This window comes from Chiloscyllium punctatum, chromosome 9 (genome assembly GCF_047496795.1).
Source record: "Chiloscyllium punctatum isolate Juve2018m chromosome 9, sChiPun1.3, whole genome shotgun sequence".
Lineage (NCBI taxonomy): Eukaryota > Metazoa > Chordata > Chondrichthyes > Orectolobiformes > Hemiscylliidae > Chiloscyllium > Chiloscyllium punctatum.
This window is the reverse complement of record NC_092747.1, coordinates 7,646,536-7,665,268: the sequence shown is the minus strand read 5'-3', so window position 1 is coordinate 7,665,268 and position 18,733 is coordinate 7,646,536.

Here is an 18,733-nt window from a genome sequence, read left to right as displayed (position 1 = left end):
TCCACTAGAGGGCAGCATTAGAGGCAACATTGAAACTCGGAGCAGCAGTACGTTATTCAGCCCTTCATGCCTATCTTGCCTTTCAATATGATCCTTTATCTCAATGCCAATTCCTGCTCTCTCCCCAGTAACTCTTGATGCCTTTGATGTCTAAAAATCTATGGATCTCCTATCTGAGCAAATATCTAAGTCCTGCGGCCCTCCATAACCTTCCTCCCCTCCCCTTCCCTCTGACACAATCCCCTCCCCCAGCCCCACCTCTTGTTTTGTATTTACTATCCTGTTTGACCAACCGCTCTCCAATGCTGAATGTTCTGTCCTCAGTAAAGGACTCCATTTTATTCTTCTGTGTCCCCACTTTAGTGAATGTCAGGCACGACACAATGTTCAACTTCCATCCAGGCCCATTTCATTGGTAAAGAATCCTCTCCCCCGTCCCACAGACCCCTTTGCCCACCTGAACCCCTCCCTCTGGGCTTTTACCTGCACTTGGCCTGTTCATTCAGAACTGTCGGTGTGACATTGGTCACTTCGATTTCTCCGCCCTACCCCACCCAATCCAACCTACCCCCCCTATGAACTGATTGCACTCCATGCTCTCAGATCTGACCCTGCTTTTGTCAGGAAGCCTGCTGACAAGGGTGGTGCTGTTGTAGTCTGGTGTACTGACCAACTCTCACATACCTGCCCCTATCTCCCCCAGACCTGACCCCACCATGGCGCATCAAGCTGTTCTGTCCACAATGCTCACTAACCTCATTTTATCTGGTGCTGTGTCCCTGTTCCCAAAGCTGATTGTTTCCCAGCCCCACACAGCTCATTCCTACCTCATTCCCAAATTCCACAAACAGGCCAGCCTGGGCAGACCCATTGTTTCTGCCTGCTCATGCCCCACTGAACTCATCTCCTCCTACCTTGACTTATTCCCCACCACCCCCCCCCACCCCCCGGTCCAGTCCCCTGCCCATGTCCCTCTGTGATTCCTCTGAAACCTTACACCAGTTTCAGAATTTCCAGTTTGCAGGCTCCAGCTGCCTCCTCTTTCCCATGGAGGTGCAATCCCTTTCCACATCCACCGCCCACCAGGATGGTCTCAGGGCTCTCTGCCTCTTACTGGAGCAAAGGCCGAAATCGTCCCAACACCCCCCCACTCCTCCACTGGGCCAAGCTCATCCTCACCCTCAACAACTTCCTTTCACTTTCTTCAGGTCAGAGGGGGTGGCCTTGGGTTTCTGGGTCCCTTTGTGGGGGACGTGAAACATTCATTGTTTCAGTCCTATTCCGACCCCCATCCACAACTCTTTCTCTCACCTGAAATTGATTTCACTTGCTATTTCCTCCCTGCTCTCACCTTCACCTGGTCCATCTCTGACTCCTCCCTTTCCTTCCTCGACATCTCTTTTTCCATTCCTGGGGATAGATTGGCTGCCAATATCCTCAATAAACCAACTGACTCCCACAGTTATCTCGACCATGCATCCTCACACCCAACTTCCTGTAAATACTCTATTCCATTCTCCCAGTTCCTCTATCTCCATCACCTCTGTTCCGATGATGCCAACTTTGCTAAGGGAGCCTCAGAAATGTCCAGCTTCTTCCTCAACCGAGGATTCCCCAGCTCTCTGTTGATAGGGCCCTCAGCCAAGTCCAATCCATCTCCCACGCTTCCACCCACACCCTCTCTCTTCCCTCCCACAACAGTAATATGAAACCCCCTCCCCTGTCCTCACCGACCATCCCATCAGCCTCCACGTCTGGAGGCCATTCCTGCCACACGTACATTCCCCTCCCCTCCTTCTTCTGCCTTCTGCAAGGACTGTCCACTCCTGCTTCACTCCCAACACCCCCTCCACTGCCCCTTGCCCTGTAACCACCAAAGGTGAGCACCCCCCGGCACGGACCCCACCATTCCCTTCCTCCCTCCTCAGTGTCCAAGGGCCCAAAATACCTTCCAGGCGAAGCAGCACTTTACCTGCAACTCCCACAATCTAGTCCACTGCTCTCGCTGCTCACAATGTGGTCTCCTCTTCATGGGGGGAAATGGGGTGTAGACTGGGTGACCACTTCACAGAACACCTACGATCTGCCCACAAAAAAGCCTTTAAGCTTCCAATTGCCTGTCACTTTAACGCCCCACCCTGTTCCCTTGTCAACATCTCTCTCTCTCTGGCTTGCTGCAGTGCTCCAGTGAAGCTCAGCACCTCATTTTCCACTTGGGAACTCGACAGCCTCCAGACTTAGTATCGAGTTTAACAATGTTAGGGCTTGAGGCACCTTCTCCCATATCCTTTCCCTACCCTCCCACTCTAGGCCTTGTTATTACATGGTTTACTATTGCACACTACCCATTATTAACCACTAACAGCCTCCATTAGCAGCTATTCACTCTCCCAGGTTCATCATTATTCACTCCTTCGGCTGTCCAACTTCTCTCTCTTCAGGGTCTATCTCCACCTATTGTTTACCCCTTACCCCTCCCCTCACCCTATCCTCTGCATAAAAAACAACTTTTTCAACTCCCCCTCCCACTCTGCTGAGGACATGGAGGTCCTGGGCCTCCTTCACCCCCGCTCCCTCACCACCAGACGCCTGGAGGAAGAACGCCTCATCTTCCGTCTCGGAACATTTCAACCTCAGGGCATCAATGTGAACTTCAGCAGTTTCCTCATTTCCCCTTCCCCCCACCTCACCCTAGTTCTAAACTTCCAGCTCAGTAACTGTCCCCTTGACTTGTCCGACCTGCCTATCTCCTTTTCCACCTATCCACTCCACCCTCTCCTCCCTGACCTATCACCTTCATCTCCTCCCCCACTCACCCATTGTACTCTATGCTACTCTCTCCCCACCCCCGCCCTCCTCTAGCTCATCTCTCCACGCTTCAGGCTCACTGCCTTTATTCCTGATGAAGGGCTTTTGCCCGAAACGTCGATTTTACTGCTCCTCGGATGCTGCCTGAACTGCTGTGCTCTTCCAGCACCACTAATCCAGAATCTGGTTTCCAGCATCTGCAGTCATTGTTTTTACCGAGTTCTGAGGAAGAGTCACTCGACCCGAAACGTTAAGTCTGATTTCTCTCCACAGGTGTTGTCAGACCTGTTGAGCTTTTCCAGCAAATTCTGTTTTTGCAGTGGGTTGTTGGGTTGGCTCTGGAAAAGCACAGCAGGTCAGGCAGCATTCCTGATGAAGAGCTTATGCTTGAATCGTCGACTCTCCTGCTCCTCGGATGCTGCCTGACTGACTGTGCTTTTCCAGCATGACACTTTCTGACTCTGATCTCCAGCATCTGCAGCGCTCACTTTCTCCTGGCTGTGGGAATTCAGAGCACTGGTCTCACCAACAGGTCTCCACCTGCCCTATGGTTACACCCTGCAGCGATACAGATCAAGTGAGCCTTGGCTGAATCATTCATTTTTAATGACAACATCTTGCAGCTGTCTGGTGAGGATATCAGATTGAGATAAGCAACGACGATGTGAATTAGAGAAGCAGATCATGTTAGAATCACTCAATAGTTCAGGCAGAATCTGTTAAGGCAACATGAGACAAGTCAACACTTGATGAGAAAGTCCTTTCCTCAGCACTCTAATACAGAGCAGCTTCAGGGGAAGGCACAGTAACATGGGAGCAGGAGATACACAGGTACAGATAAAAGATCAGCAATGTCTGTGATAGACTAAACTGAGGAATCAAGATATGGTTAAAAGCTGGCGTTAATATCATAGAATCGCTACAGAGTGGAAACTGGCTATTCAGCTCATCGATTCCACACTGATTCTCGAACAACCCACTCCCCTAACTCATCCCTGTACTGCCCATGGCTAAACCCCACCCAGCCTGCACATCCCTGAACACTATGGGGCCATTTAGCACGTCCAAACCACCCAACCTGCACATCTTTGGATTGTGGGAGGAAACCGGAGCACCCGGAGGAAACCCACGCAGACACGGGGAGAATGTACAAACTCCACACAGTTACACGATGCAGGAATTGAACCCAGGTCCCTGGGACTGTGAGGCAGCTAACCACTGAGCTACCCCTGGTAAAAGTGAACTAGGAGAAAGTGAGGACTGCAGATGCTGGAGATCAGAGCTGAAAAATGTGTTGCTGGAAAAGCGCAGAGGTCTGGCAGCATCCAAGGAGCAGGATTCCTGAAGAAGGGCTTATGCCCGAAACGTCGATTCTCCTGTTCCTTGGATGCTGCCTGACCTGCTGCGCTTTTCCAGCAACACATTTTTCAGCTCTGGTAAAAGTGAAGTCAAGTCACCATGTTCCTGGAGGACCGAAGGCTACTCTTTCACTAGAAACGGCCAACTGGTGGTGAGTTTAAATTGACAGTGACATCGCCTCAGGTGAGGGCTGAAGTTCAGATGGCGAGAACTTCACAATAACCTCAGCTGTTTTTGGAATTGAACCCAGTGACTCCCACAGTTACTTCATTTACTCAAACCCTGCTTTCTGTAAGGACTCTGTTCCATTCTCCCAGTTTCTCTGTCTTTGTTGTAGTGCTACCCTTTATTGTAGTGTCTGATAGTGCTACCTTTCACCAGGCTGCCTCTGACTCAACCCCTTTCCTCAACTGAGCAGCCCCCCACTGCCCTTGTGATTGGCTGGGTCCTCAACTTTGTCCAAAACATTCCCCCCCACACTCATCCCCTCCCCACACTCATCCCCTCCCCACACTCATCCCCTCCCCCCACACTCATCCCCTCCCCACACTCATCCCCTCTCCCCACACTCATCCCCTCTCCCCACACTCATCCCCTCCCCCTCTCCCTCCCAGAACAAAGGTAGGGTTTCCCTTGTCCTTACTTTCCACTCCACCAGTCGTGGCCATCAAAGGATCATCCTCTGGCATTTCCTCCAACTACAGCTGGACGTGACCACCAAACACATCTCCCTTCCCCTCCCCTCCCCTTGTACATCCTCAGCAGGGACTACTCCCTTCATTACCTCCTGATCTATTCCTCAATTACTCCCAATACCTCTCCAGTTCCCCACCCTTGTCTGATACCTTCCCATGCAACTGCAGAAGCTGCAACACTTTCCCTTTGACCTCCAGCCTCCTCAATGTCCAATTGAACACAACTTCCAGGTGAAGCAGTGTCCTACTTTGGCTTCTCTCAATTGCCTCTGTTGTACTCACTGCTCGCGATGCAGTCTCCTTTACATTAGCAAGTCCAAATGCAGACTGGATGACTGCTTTGTGGACCACCTTTGCTTTGACCAATATGAACGACCCTGACCTCCCAGTTGCTTTCCATTTCAACAATCCACTTTGCTCTCACATTAGCGTTACTGACCATGCTAACTCTTTAACCCAACAATGCCCTCCAGCGCATCTCCTCCACTTCCCGCACCTCTGTCCTTAAACCCCACCCCTCCCAATGCAACAAGGATAGAACCCCACCCCCTGGTCCTCACCTTCCACCCCACCAATACATCGTATCATCCTCCGTCATTTCCACCACCTACAGTCAGACTCCACCACCAGAGATATATCTCCCTCCCCACCCTGATCAGCATTCACTCCATGACTCCCTTGTTAGGGTAACGCCCCCCTACAACCCACCCTCCCCTCCCGGTACCTTCCCTTACCACTGCAGGAATTGCAAAACCTGCGCCCACACCCTCCCCCCACCTCCATCCAAGACGCCAAAGGATCCTTCCACATGCGACAGAGATTTTCCTGGACTTCCACACACCTCATCTACTGGGTCCGTTGCTCTTGATGTGGTCTCCTCTACATTGGGGAGACAGGACGCCAACGTGCAGAACATTTCAAAGAACATCTCTGGGACTCACACACTAAACAACCCCACCGCCCTGTGACTGAACGCTTTAACTCCCTCTCCCACTCCCCCAAGGACATGCAAGTCCTGGACCTCCTCCATCGCCAAAACCTAACCACTTGACACCTGGAGGAAGAACGCCTCATCTTCCGTCTCAGGACCCTCCAACCCCAGAGCATCAATGTGGATTTCACCAGTTTCCTCATTTCCCCTCCACCCACCTCATCCCAGATTCAACCCTCCAACCGCCCTCTTGAACTGTCTTACCTCTCTACCTTCCTTCCTACCTATCCGCTCCACCTTCCACTCCGATCTATCACTATCACTCCCCACCTGCATCTACCTATCACCTTCCCAACTACAATCCCCTCAGTCCCACCCCTACCCTCCTATTTATCTCTCAGCCCCCTCACCGTGCCCCACCAAACCCCTCATTCCTGATGAAGGGCTTATGCCTGAAACATTGAATCTCCTGCCCCTCGGATGCTGCCTGGCCTGCTGTGCTTTTTCCAGTGCCACATTTTTCCACTCTGATCTCCAGCATCTGTAGCCCTCAATTCCTCATAACTCTTTAACCCATAGTTTTCCACGCAAGCCGTATGTACAGTTCCTCACTTTTTGAATCGGCCCTGACTGTCCTCAGAACTCAACAACATCAGGATAACATCCATTTCCCATCCTGAACAGCCTCAGAGGGCAGTTAGAAGTCAGGTGTAGACCAGGCCAGCTAAAGAGAGTAGCTGTCCCTTCCAGAGGGACACTGCTGAACCAGATGGGTTTTAATATCGATCCCAGTGTTTTGTGTGCTACCAAACCGGAACTTTGACCGGGACTTCTGGATTGCCTTGTCCAGCAACATTACTGCCACACCCACCAACCCCACATTTGATGTTATTATATTTGGCAGAGTTACATTTGTTTAGTGCCTGTCACTAACTTCACGGCACCAATAATTTGTCCAGAATCCTGGATTGAACCCATTGCTGTGGTTCCTGTTGTCGACCTTGTATTCTAGTGGATGAGTTACAGGATTTGAGGGAAATGATTAAATTCCCTGACTGTCACCATTCTAACAACTCCTAGTTCTCCTCGTCAGGAGCCCAAACTAAAGATTACCCAGGGGAGGTGACATCACGGACAGCAGTATTCTGACCGTCAAAGATGAATGGCTAAGAATAAAGGATGGTAGAGATGAAGGCAATGCTATATCAGTGAGAGTCCTTACAGTTGTACAATAAAAACAGCCCTTTCTTTCATTCAGAACATTGAGTAGGGACTGAAACACCTTCTCTGCCCCCATAGCCACCACAGCAGAACAAATGAACAAGGTCTTCAGTTAGAAGGTGAATGACCTGACCTCTGACAACACCCAGGCAATACTTTTCTTCAATCCTTTCCCTTAGCGTAGTGTCATCGGCTCACCTTAACTGCCTTAAGAAGGTGGGTGTGAGCTGCCTTCTTGAAGCATTGTAGTCCATGTGCTTGGTTGACCCACTATGTCCTTTGGAGGGAATTCCAAGATATTGACCCAGTGACGCTGAAGGAACAGTGATATATTTCCAAGTCGGGACAGTGAGTGGCTTGGAGGGGAACTTGCATGGGGTGGTATTCCCTCTATCTGCTGCCTTTGTCTTTCTAGACAGAAATGGATCGTGGGTTTGGAAGGTGCTGTCTGAGGATCTTTGGTGAATTTCTGCAGTGCATCTTGTAGATGATACACACTGTTGCTACTGAGCGTTGGTGGTGGAGGGAGGGGATGTTTGTGGATGTGGGGCCAATCAAGTGGGGGCTGCTTTGTCCTGGATGGTGTCGAGCTTCTTGAGTGTTTGTTGGAGCTGCCCCCATCCAGGCAAGTGGGGAGTATTCCATCACACTCCTGACTTGGGCCTTGTAGATGGTGGACAGGCTTTCGGGAGTCAGGAGGTGAGTCCTCAACCTGCTGTTTGTAGTGCTGGTGGTTATATAGCTGATTTAAGCTGTGCTCCTGGTTTGTAATCTTGGTCCCTCCTGTTGGATCCTGACCTATTCGGTAAGTTGGTCTTTTGAAGTGTGACATGTGCTGTTCAATCCTCGAATCAGGAAACAACCAGGAAACTGCATTCCCTTTGATGTTGATGGTCCATGTGTCCCTTTGTACTGTCATGTGACCAGGCATGTGCCTCTCTTAAAGAGGTGGGTACATGCTCTGCTATGTCCCATGATGCATTTGGAATTCTAGAAAAGCTGAGGAGGGAACTAACCTCCTAACACCCTGATCCACACTGCTGCTGTTTAAGCGTTCTTGAGGTGCAGTCACTATTACAACATTGGAAGCATAGCAGCCAGTGTGTGCACAGAAAGATCCGATGAGCAGCAGCATGACCTTGACCAGGTACTCTGTTGCCCAGTCCTGTTGGTAAAGGGTCAGTATTCGTTGGGATATTCCATGCTTTCCCTCGAAATGTTTGCAGCGGGATCTTTCACGTCCACCCAACTGTTTAGCATGTCATCCAGAAGTTATGGAGTCATACAGACCAACCAATCTATGCAGATCATGTTCCCAATCTAACCTCGTCTCACTAGCCTGCTCTTGGCCCATACCCATTTCCCTATTTATGTACTTATCCAAATGTACCCGTATCACCACTTCCTCTGGAAGCTCATTCCACACACAAACCACTCTCTGTGTAAAAAACTTGCCTCTCATGTCCTCTTTAAATCTCCTTTCTCTCACCTTAAATAAGTTGTTTGTGCAGCACCCACTCTCCCCTGCCCTTACCCCACACCCTGACTGTATCAGCTGGGAGATCTCTCCTAAAGTAAACTGACGAACTTTCAGATGTTGGAAATCTGAAACAAAAACAGAAATTGCTGGTGGAATTCAGCAGGTCTGGCAGCACCTGTGGAGAAAGAAACAGGTTTGACATTTCAGGTCGGATGACCCTTCTTCAGAATTGTTAGCAACTGGGAAAAGGTGGCGTTTATGCTGAATGACAGGGACTGGGTGGGAAAGATTTGATTTGATTTATTGTTGTTGCATGTGCCTAGATACAGTGAAAAGTTTTGTTTTACATGCTGAATGGCAGATTATAAGATACAAAGAAACAGGGATCATAGGGTAATCGAACAGAGAGAGGAATACAAAGTTACAGCTGCAAAGTTGGTTGGATAGGTGGAGATGGGATGCAGAGAGAGAGAGAGAGAGAGAGAGAAAGGCAGTTGGGTAAACAAAGGGGATGGATAATGAAAGAAATGCTGATAATAGGGACCATGAGGAGATTAAAATGAGTTGGCTGTGCCAAATACAGCCCATATCAAGACAGGGTCTGGGGTGTGGGTAAAGGACAAGGAAGGCAGTGTTCAGGTCCTAAAATTATTGACCTCATTATTGATTTCTGCAGGCTACAGCGTCCCCAAGCAGAAAATGAGCTTCACTGGAGCACTGCAGCAAGCCCGCGACAGAGATGTTGACCAGGGGATACAGTGGGGTGTTAGAGATGTTTCCTAGTCAATAACTTATTCGGTCTCTCAAGTCAGCAGCATCACTACATTGCTGTCTCCTCTCCCTCCCGACCCAATGAGGCTAAATCTTGCTGAGGTGTTGTTCGATGAATCCTTCTCACGTTTGCCAACGTCGCCCAAGGGTGCCAGACTTCACAGTGTCCCACAGAAAGCCTCAGCAGTCGCAACAGCATTAACCATAGTGCCCACAAGGTGGCAGCATCAATGAGCTGTCACTTCCATTGACATCAGAAACCCATTGACACAACCTAGTAAGATTTTGCCTTTCTGTAGCACCTTGCACAGGTGAAAGGAGGCCCTTTGTTCCAACAAGTCAGTGCTTGGCAACAAGCAGTTGACAAGGTTTATCTTGAAGTTTAACTCTAGGCCGGTGGTCTCATAGATTGCAGGAACTTTGGCTTCATCTCCACATACTTTATAATTGTGCCTAAAATTAACGTCCAGAAGATGTCATGTGAGAATAACGCAAGCTCCATTCTAGAGATTTAAGCCCAATTTGCTTCCAGAGCAGTGTTGGGCGAATGTATCACTGTCAGAGGAAGACCTCCTGTGGCACATTTGGATAAAAATCCCGTGACAGAACATAATGAAGAGCAGTTGAGTTCTCAGCAGTTCTTTGAAAGTTGTGTCACTGGTGGACAGGGTGATGAAGAAGGTGTTCAGCATGCTTCCCTTCATCATTCAAACCACTCTGTATAGGAGTTGGAGCATCGTGTTGCTTGTACAGGACGTTGGTAAGGCCAGGTTAGAGTACTGTGTCCGGTTCTGGTTGCCCTGCTAGAGGAAGGATATTATCAAATTGGAGTGGGTTCAGATAAGGTTTCCAAGGATGTTGCTGGGACAGGAGTGTTTGAGTTATAAGGAGAGGCTGGGTAGGCTGAGATTTCTTTCACTGGAGCGTAGGAGGTTGAGGGGTAACCTTATAGAGGTTTATAAAGTCTTAAGGGGTATAGACAAGATGAATAGCAAGGCTTTTTTCCCTAGGGTATGGGAATTCAAAACTAGAGGGCGTAGTTTTAAGGTGAGAGGAGAAAGATTTAAAAAGGGGCAATATTTTCACACAGAGGTTAGTTTGTGTGTGGAATGAACCACCAGAGGAAGTGGTAGATGCAGATATAGTTACTACATTTAAAAGATATTTGGACAGGTACAAATTAGGAAAGGTTTGAGAGGGATATGGGCCAAACACAGAAAATGTGAATGGTTTAGTTTGAAAAAATTGGTCAGCATGGACGAATTGGACTGAAGGGTCTGTTTCTGTGCTATTTGACCCTATGACTCTTGACAAATCAACGTCAGGAAAACTATTCATCGGGTCATTATTCATATGGCAGCTGTCAAGGTGTTGCATTTTAGGTTCACAAGAATGGTTCTGGGGATGAGGAATTTCAGTTCCATGGGTGGTTTGGGAAAATTGGTGCTATTTGACATGGAGAGGAGAAGGTGGTTTGGTCTTCAAAATGAAACAAGTTCTGGAACAGAGGAGAAAGGAAGAAACTGTTCCCGTTGGTGAATGAGAGGCCACAAACTTGATGTAATTGGCAAAAGAGGCCAAAGTGACTTGAGGAAAAGGTTTTTCTCCCAGCGAGTGGGTCGGGTCTGGAATGTGTTACTGGAGAATGTGCCAAGGCTGGAAGCAGCCTCAAATTAGACGCTCAAAAGGAAATTAGATGGGTACTTGATTACTTGCTACCCCACAAGCTACCTGATGAGTGAGCAGTGCTCCAAAAACATGTACTTCCAAATAAACCTGTTGGACTTTAACCTGGTGTTGTATGATTTTTAACTTTGTCCACCCCAGTCCAACAACAGTACCTCCACAACTTGACGATCAGATCAGCCATTATCTAACTGAATGGCAGAGCAGACTCGATGGGCTGAATGGCCTACTTCTGCTTCTATGCCCTATAGTCTTCAAAGGAACAAAGTGGGTAGTTAAGAGGAAAAGGCAGGAGATGGTCTTTTTCCCTGGAGTGTCAGAAGTTGAGGGTTGACCATATAGAGATATATAAAATCATGATAGGATAAATAGAGAAGGCCTTTTCCCAGGGTAGGGGAGTCCAAAACTCAAGGGCATAGGTTTAAGATGAGAGGGGAAAGATTTAAAAGGGACCTAAGGGGCAAGCAGAGGGTGGTACGTGTATGGAATGAGCTGCCAGAGGAAGTGGTGGAGGCTGGTACAATTGCAACATTTAAAAGGCATCTGGATGGGTATGTGAATAGGAAGGGTTTGGAGGGATATGGGCCAAGTGCTGACAAATGAGACTAGGTTAGTTTAGGAAATCTGGTCGGCAGGGACGAGTTGGACTGAAGAGTCTGTTTCTATGCTGTACATCTCTCTGACTCTATAACTTTAAGTGAATTGGTGCAGACGTGTGTGTGTGTGTGTGTGTGTGTGTGTGTGCGCACACGCATGTGCTGTGTCTATGCTGTCACAGTTTGGTGATCCTTTGATTACTATCTTGTCTTTTGTGGGATCTTATGCCTCATTGCCAATATCGTAAAAGAGATTCTCTGGGGTTTTTAGTTTTGTTGGAGACAGCATGAGAATTCCCCGAACTTTTAGCCTTCCTACAAAGGTATCAGAGTAATGCCTTACATTCATAGCCAGGACACCTGACCGGAGAGTGTGAACAGCCTTGTTTTTCACAAACAAACATCGGGCTGCATTGGGTCCACTGATAGATGGAGATTCAGTGACAAAGCGAAGCCCTTTATGCAATGATCACTTGTGTTTATAAAGAATGTAAAAAGAAGTCTCAAAGTGCTTCACAGGAATCAAAATGTAACACTTTGGGTTGGTGACCAAATGCTCAGTCAAAGAGGTCAGTTTTAAGGATTGTCTTAAAGGAACAAATGAGAGACAGAGAGAGAGAGAGAGAGAGAGAAGTGAAGAGAGTGAGGGCAGGAAATGCAGAACTTGGAGCTAGGCTGTGGATTAAGGCCTTTTGAAGCTGAAGTGTTTTATTCAATAAAATTATACTTTGGGAAGTGCAAGAGGAAAATGTGGCAATAGACAATAGACAATAGGTGCAGGTGTAGGCCATTCTGCCCTTCGAGCCAGCACCACCATTCATTATGATCATGGCTGATCATCCTCAATCAGTATCCTGTTCCTGCCTCGATTTCACTATCTTTAAGAGCTCTCTCCAACTCTTTCTTAAATGAATCCAGAGACTGGGCCTCCACTGCCCTCTGGGGCAGAGCATTCCACACAGCCACCACTCTCTGGGTGAAGAAGTTTCTCCTCAACTCTGTTCTAAATGCCCTACCCCTTATTTTTAAACTGTGTCCTCTGGTTCGGGACTCACCCATCAGCGGAAGCATGCTTCCTGCCTCCAGAGTGTCCAATCCTTTAATAATCTTATACATCTCAATCAGATCCCCTCTCAGTCTTCTAAACTGACGGGTATACAAGCCCAGTCACTCCAGTCTTTCAGCGTAAGATAGTCCCGCCATTCTGGGAATTGACCTCGTGAACCTACGCTGCACTCCCTCAATAGCCAGAATGTCTTTCCTCAAATTTGGAGACCAAAACAGCGCACAATATTCCAGGTGCGGTCTCACCAGGGCCCTGTACAGCTGCAGAAGAACCTCTTTGCTTCTATACTCAATCCCTCTTGTTATGAAGGCCAGCATGCTATTAGCTTTCTTCACTGTCTGCTGTACCTGAATGCTTACCTTCATTGACTGGTGTACAAGAACACCCAGATAGAACATAGAACATAGAACAATACAGCGCAGTACAGGCCCTTCGGCCCTCGATGTTGCGCCGATCAAAGCCCACCTAACCTACACTAACCCACTATCCTCCATATACCTATCCAATGCCCGCTTAAATACCCATAAAGAGGGAGAGTCCACTACTGCTACTGGCAGGGCATTCCATGATCTTACGACTCGCTGAGTGAAGAACCTACCCCTAACATCAGTCCTATATCTACCCCCCCTTAATTTAAAGCTATGCCCCCTTGTAATAGCTGACTCCATACGTGGAAAAAGGTTCTCACTGTCAACCCTATCTAACCCCCTAATCATCTTGTACACCTCTATCAAATCACCCCTAAACCTTCTTTTCTCCAAAGAAAACAACCCCAAGTGCCTCAGCCTTTCCTCATAGGATCTTCCTACCATACCAGGCAACATCCTGGTAAACTTCCTCTGCACCCGTTCCAGTGCCTCCACATCCTTCCTATAGTATGGCGACCAAAACTGCACACAATATTCCAGATGCGGCCGCACCAGAGTCTTATACAACTGCAGCATGACCTCAGGACTCCGGAACTCAATTCCTCTACCAATAAAAGCCAGTACGCCATATGCCTTCTTCACTGCACTATTTACCTGGGTGGCAACTTTCAGAGATCTGTGTACATGGACACCAAGATCCCTCTGCTCTTCCACACTACCAAGTAGTCTACCATTAGCCCAGTAATCCATCTTTTTATTACTCTTACCAAAGTGAATCACTTCACACTTAGCTACATTGAACTCCATTTGCCACCTTTCTGCCCAGCTCTGCAGCTTCTCTATATCCCGCTGTAACCTGCCATATCCTTCCTCACTGTCTACAACTCCTCCGACTTTCGTATCATCCGCAAACTTGCTCACCCAACCTTCTAACCCTTCCTCCAGGTCATTTATAAAAATGACAAACAGCAATGGTCCCAAAACAGATCCTTGCGGAACACCACTAGTGACAGCACTCCAAGATGAACCTTTGCCATCAACTACTACCCTCTGTCTTCTTCCAGAGAGCCAATTCCTAATCCAAACCTCCAACTCACCCTCAATGCCATATCTCTGTATTTTCTGCAGTAGCCTACCATGGGGTACCTTATCAAACGCCTTACTAAAATCCATATATACCACATCTACCGCTTTCCCCTCATCTACCTCCTTCGTCACCTTCTCAAAGAATTCAATAAGGTTTGTGAGGCACGACCTGCCCTTCACAAAACCATGCTGACTATCCTTGATCACATCATTCTTATCCAGATGTGCATAAATCCTATCCCTTACAATTCTCTCTAAGACTTTGCCCACAACAGAAGTGAGACTCACTGGCCTATAGTTACTAGGATTATCCCTACTCCCCTTCTTGAACAAGGGAACCACGTTTGCTAGCCTCCAGTACTGCCCCGTTACCTAACTTGACTCCATCTAGGTAGTAATCTGCCTTCCTGTTCTTGCCACCAAAGTGGATAACCACACATTTATCCACATTAAACTGCATCTGCCATGCATCTGTCCACTCACCTAGCCTGTCCAGGTCACCCTGTATTCTCCTAACATCCTCCCCACATTTCTAAGTTTGGCATTTCTAAGTTTGGCATAATGCATAAACTTTTTTATAAAAATAACTTTTTAAAAAATTGATGCATCTGTGGAAGACAAGGTTAAATAGAATCTGTACAGTGCAGAAAGACACCAACCATCCCATCTTGTGTGCACCAATCCTCGAAAAAGCATACCACCCAGACCCCTGTATTTACATTGGCTCATCCATCTCGCCTGCATATTCCTGGGCATGACCTACAATTTCCCATGACCAATCCACTCTCATCTGCAGATCTTTGGACCATGGAGGAAACTGGAGGAAACTCACACAGACACAGGGAGAACTTGCAAACTCCACCCAGACAGTCACCCGAGGCTGGAATCAAACCTGGGTCCCTGATACCATGAGGCAGCAGTGCTAACCGCTGAGCTACCGTGCCAACCGAAAACTGAAATACCATCTTAAACAAAAGCGAAGCAGTGCACATGCTGGAAATCGGAAATAAACAGAGAGAGTGCAGGAGAAACTCAACAAGGTCTAGCAGCATCTGTGGAGAGAGAAACAGAGTTAACGTTTCCAGTCCAGTGACCCTTCTTCAGAGCTGAGTTCTGAATAAAAGTTACATGTAGGATTCAAAAATTTAACTCTGTTCCTCTCTCTCTCTCTCTCTATACAGATGCTGGCAGGCTGGCTGAGTTTCTTTAGCAATTCCTGTTTTTATTACTGAATTATTGTGTTATTTTTGACTCTTTATTTGCAACTTTGTAATGTAATATTTAAATGAAATATTAACTTAAGATGCGTAGAGCTAAGACAATGTTTTCTACAACTGATTATTATGATTGGAAACTGAGTTTCCAATAACTTGACCAATATATTTATGATCTTAACTATGTTAGAAACATGACACTTACTAAAGCCGTATCTCAAACCAAATGCGTTTGCTCTCGTCATGGTCTAGCTGTACCACTGGAACAGGTTTGTCAAAATCACTCTGCATCTCAGGGACTGATGTTGTAAAGTGCAGCTTAACAATTAGCCTTTTATCCTCACAATTAAACAAACACAGCTCTCACTTTCATTGACTTCATGTATTTCAGCTTTTGATATGTTAATGCGAAAGTGATCCAACTGGAAAAGGTCACAGGCAAATTAAAGAGATGTAAATGTCTCTACAATCCCAAGCTGCAACCCCCATACACAGAGAACTGAAGGCACTGGTGGAGTGGTTATACTCAGAACATGCAAGAGGCCAGAATCAGAGGAGGGGAGAGCTTTGGGCTGGTTCTAAGACTGAGGTGGGAAGAGGAATAGAGAGCAGAAAGTGAGGACTGCAGATGCTGGAGACCAGAGTTGAAAAATGTGGTGCTGGAAAAGCGCAACAGGCCAGGCAGCATCCGAGGAGCAGGAGAATCGATGTTTCGGGCATAAGCCTTTCTTCAGGAAAACAGGCTAATGCCCGAAACGTCGATTCTCCTGCTCCTCGGATGTTGCCTGGCCTGCTGTGTTTTTCCAGCATCACATTTTTCAACAAGAGGAATAGAGAGACAATTTGAGATCATGGAGGGATTTGAAAATAAGGACAAGAACTTGAAAATTGAGCCATGACAGGACAGGGCAACTGATTTAGGCCAGTAATCACAATATTGTCCAAATCAGGCACTGATCCAGCAAGCAGCCATTTACTGCCATAAAACAAGAAGACATAGAAACAGAAGTGGGCCCTTCGTCCCATTGAATCTCCTCCTCTTTTCACTGAGATCAGGCCTGATCTGATAATCCTTAACTCCACATGCCTGCCTCTTCCCCTTTTATCACAGAGGATACAACACAGTGTGACTGACTTAGAGTGAGAAGCAAGGGATTCTCCGAACAATTTGACTGAACATCCCTCCCAACATACAGCCCCCAGGTTAGGGCTTTTCTTATAGCTGTGTTATTGTCCCTATCTCTGAGCCAGGACGCCTGGAATCAAATCCTAATTGCATCAGATGTGTGACATAATACCTTTGAACAGGTTAATTCAAAAACATCCATACCTATGGAATGGTGGCTCAGTGGTTAGCACTGCTGCCTTGTGGTGCCAGGGAACCCAGGTTTGATTCCAGCCTTGGGCAAACATCTGCATGGGTTTCCTTGCACAATCTAAAGATGTGCAGGTTTGGTGAATTGGCCATGCTAAATTGCCCCATTGTGTCCAGGGATGTGTAGGTTAGGGGCATTGGTCATGGGAGATGTAGAGGTAATGGGTCTGGGGATGGGATACTCTTGGTGTGGACTTGTTGGGCCAAATGGCCTGTTTCCACACAATAGGGATTCTATGATTCTACCAATTGTTACTTCATGTGGAGGTAAGATTAATTCATGATGCTTGTGGTGAAATTACCCCTAGGTGGCAGTGATCATAATGTGATTGAATTTTACTTTCAGTTTGAGGGACAGAAAAATGCCTACAACAGCACTTTAAACATAGACAATGGTAATTGTGGGGCCATGAAAACAGACTGAAAGTACAGTTGGCTAATTTGGTGAAGGTCCAGTGGCTTACTAGCAGATAGTAATGGATATTCAAAAAGATATTTCATAATACACAGGATACAATCCATTCCAATGAGAAAGAAAATTTCCATCAGGACATCCTGCAGTCAATTATGAAGTTTGTGAGTGGACTGCACTTCCTGAGGAAATGGTGGATGTGGGTACAATTACAATGTTGGAGGGACACATGCATGGGAAAGCTTTGGGGGAGAACGGCTGGGAGCAGGCAGGTGGGACCATTTTGGTTTGGGATTGTATTTGGCATGGACTGGTTGATCCGAAGGGTCTGTTTCTGTGCTGTATGACTCCATGATACCAAGCATAATGAGAAAAAAAAACTTAAGCTTGTAACAACCGATAGCAGCTCAGAAAATTGGGCAGAATGTTAAAGAGTCAGGAGTCTGCAGTTTGTGCTCTGGGCTGATCAGCCATCTCCAAACCCATCGAACTGGAGTGGATGTGAATCACTCTTAGCCTCAGGAGAAGTGTATATGTCAATGTAACTGAGGCAGGTGTAACATTGATTAGGTCTATGCAATTGCTATTTAACCTTGATTTGAGTTTCAACCACATCTCCACACAATCGCCCAGATTGTCTATTTCCTCTGATTTAACATTGTCTGACTCCACCCTATTTTCAGCTGATCGGCTGCTGAAGCCCTCATCCATGCCTCCACTTGACAACACAGTCCTGGCTATTTTCCCTCCGGAATGTTGAGGTCACCCAAAAGTCTCCATTCCTGTTGGCACTGGTGGACAAAGCTTTCTGTCATTGCCAGGCTTAGAGGATTTGAGCTGTAAGGGGAGGCTGAATAGCCTATTTTCCCTGGAGCATCAGAGGCTGAGGGATGACCTTAAAGAGGCGTATAAACTCATGAGGGGCGTGGATGGGAGGAATAGCCAAGAGCTTTTTTCCTAGTGTGGGGGGAGTCAAAGCTAGAAGGCAGAGGTTTAAGGTGAGAGGAAAAAGGTATAAAAGGGAACTAAGGGGCAACTTTTACAAGCAGAGGGTGGTGTATGTATGGAATGAGCTGCCAGAGGGAGTGGTGCACAACAGTTGTCTGTGTCCTAATTTTCACCAAGTCCCGTTCCCCTGTAGTCACTGTGCTCACTCAGCCGCTTTGACACAATTTTAAGCAGCATCTCAACCTGAAAACTCTCACCATGGTTTCAAATCCCTTGGTGGCCTCATCCCTCTTGATCGCTGTTATCATCCTCAGACCCTCAGAGATACAGCACTCCACCGATTCCTGTGCAACTCCATTGCACCATGGATAACTGGGTCTTCAGATGCTCAAGAACACCCTCGCTCAACATCATACCTTCCTCCTTCAGTTTCTTTGAATTTTGATCATAATGAGACTAAGATTTTGGTGTAGTGGGAATGTCACTAGACCAGCAATCCAAAGGCAAACACAGAGAAAGCTGGAGAAACTCAGCAGGTCTGGCAGCATCTGTGGAGAGAGAAACAGAGTTAACATTTTGAGTCTGGAATGATGCTTTTCAGAACACATTCCCTGGCTTTGGGTCAGATTGCCAGCAGCTGCAGTATCTTGCTTTTTATCATAGTGCTAAAGAGGCCTGGGGCATGGGTTCGAAACTCACCACAGCAGCCTCTGGCAT